At 42.6% G+C, this 2,078-nt stretch overlaps 1 pseudogene; it reads left to right on the top strand.

The window, feature by feature from the left end:
* Positions 1–402: 402 nt before the first annotated feature.
* LOC131285270 (proton-coupled amino acid transporter-like protein CG1139) lies at positions 403–2,078 on the top strand (annotated as a pseudogene).

Genomic DNA, 2,078 nt, shown 5'->3' with positions numbered 1-2,078 from the left:
ATTAGAGGAACATTGAGACCGTTGACAACATAACACTAAGCAGTGTAAATTTGATGCAAATCGCGCTTATCAAACATTTCAATTATTGTTTACAGATGTAAAATTCAGAAAGCGTTTGCTAATCGACGATAAGAGAAAGCTGCAATAACGTACTGTCAGTACCGATTAATGAACTGTCTTATTTCAAATTAATGCCCATATCTTATCACCGAAAAGGATTGTATCTCCAGGCAATTATACCAATTGACGCACTGTGTTATGACGGGGCTATCTTATATGCGAAAGACGGTTTTAATAACCTAACACCCCGCAGATATGCTAGTAAATAATGTGACCCGCCGCATTCAGTGTCTGTGATCTAACGGTGCTGGTCATTGTTAACAGCAATACTCCTAGAGGGACATGACATCGACGGAAACGTTGACAAAGGTCAGCGCCACTGGTGAGGATGGTCAAGTCGAAACTGCACCAGAAGAGGACTATGACCCATATCAGCATCGTAACGTGGACAAACCGATCTCGTGAGTCAAAAACGAAGCCCTATTTAGTGACACCAAAGTATCTGCTTCTTTCTGATCGAGCTATGAAATGAAAGTCTTGATCTTCCTATTACAGCACAATCGGAACGTTCATACACGTGATGAAAGGTGCCATGGGTGTGGGAATCCTATCGATGCCGTACGCCATACGGAATGGAGGACTTATTTTTGGAGTTATTGGAACGATTCTTCTAGGACTACTCTATTCACATTGTGTGCATCTACTAGTGAGTAGTCTATTTTCATTCAAACTGTGTAAGTGAGTCATAATTTACCTTTTATTGTGACGATTGCAATGTTACAGGTCGGTACCGCATATAAAATCTGCAAAAGAGATCGTGTCCCTATGCTGACATATGCTCAAACTGTTGATCGTGCGTTTGCCCTTGGTCCAGTCAGGACGAGGCCGTTGGGCAAAATATTGAAGTGAGTATATGGTTCAACGGAATCTTTTAACATTTGTAATAAGGCTGCATAGAACAAATCTTTTATGGTCATCAAACGCATTGTTTTTTACTATTCCAGAACTTTCATCGATTACTACCTCATGATTTCGTTTGCGCCCATGGTTTATATGGTCTTCGTCGGTACTACTCTACACGACGTTATCAACAGTAGAACTGATCTCGACTGGGACGTACGGATCTATATTTTAATGGCCGCGATACCAGCGATTGTGATAACCCAAGTGAGGGAGATCAAATATCTGGTCCCATTCTCGGCCATCGCGACGACGCTGATCATTGCCAACGTCGTGATTTCTTTGTATTACATCTTTAGAGAACCTCTTTCTACTGACGATCGGTATATGTTTCCAACATTTAGTTCGTTGACGAAATTCCTCGGGTGGGTAGAAGTTCATTGTTAAGCTGTAAGTTACGTATTTACACCACATTGCTTTTCCCACAGATCGGCATACTTTGCGTTCGATGCAACTGAACTTATTTTCCCCGTTTCAAATCAGATGAAAAATCCTCAGCATTACCTCGGCTGCCCGGGAATCGTCAACGTCAACATCAGTTGCTTGGGATTCTTGTATAGCTTTCTTGGGTTGATGGGATACCTCCGTTACGGCGATGCAATTCAGGGCGCTATCACGCTGAACTTCCCAACCGAAGAAAAGTATACAGATAAGTAGAGAGTTAGAATTTCACAATATAACACAGCTCTTTCCTTACTTACCAGCTTGGCGTTAATCGTCCAAGTCCTGTCGGCCGTTGCACTCCTCTTCTCGATTGGTATATATTTCTACGTCCCACAAGAAATCATATGGCGTAAGCTGCACCGACGAGTTAAAAGACAGTGGCACATGATCGTGCAGTCGTTCATTAGTTCGTTGAAATGATCGGATCCATTTTCAACCCTATCTTAGCCCTCTGGTTTCCTGTACTGGTCGACACCGTCCACCGATGGCCTTCGGACTTTGGTTGGATGAAGTGGCGGTTGGTGAAGAACATTTTGATGGGTGTATTTGGGACATTTCTTATGATAACCGGGACTATAGTCAGCGTAAAAGACATCATTGCCCTGTATGATTAG

The sequence above is a fragment of the Anopheles ziemanni genome, chromosome 3, assembly GCF_943734765.1.
Source record: "Anopheles ziemanni chromosome 3, idAnoZiCoDA_A2_x.2, whole genome shotgun sequence".
NCBI classification, from domain to species: Eukaryota; Metazoa; Arthropoda; class Insecta; order Diptera; family Culicidae; genus Anopheles; species Anopheles ziemanni.
This window is presented reverse-complemented; position numbering and strand designations above follow the sequence as displayed.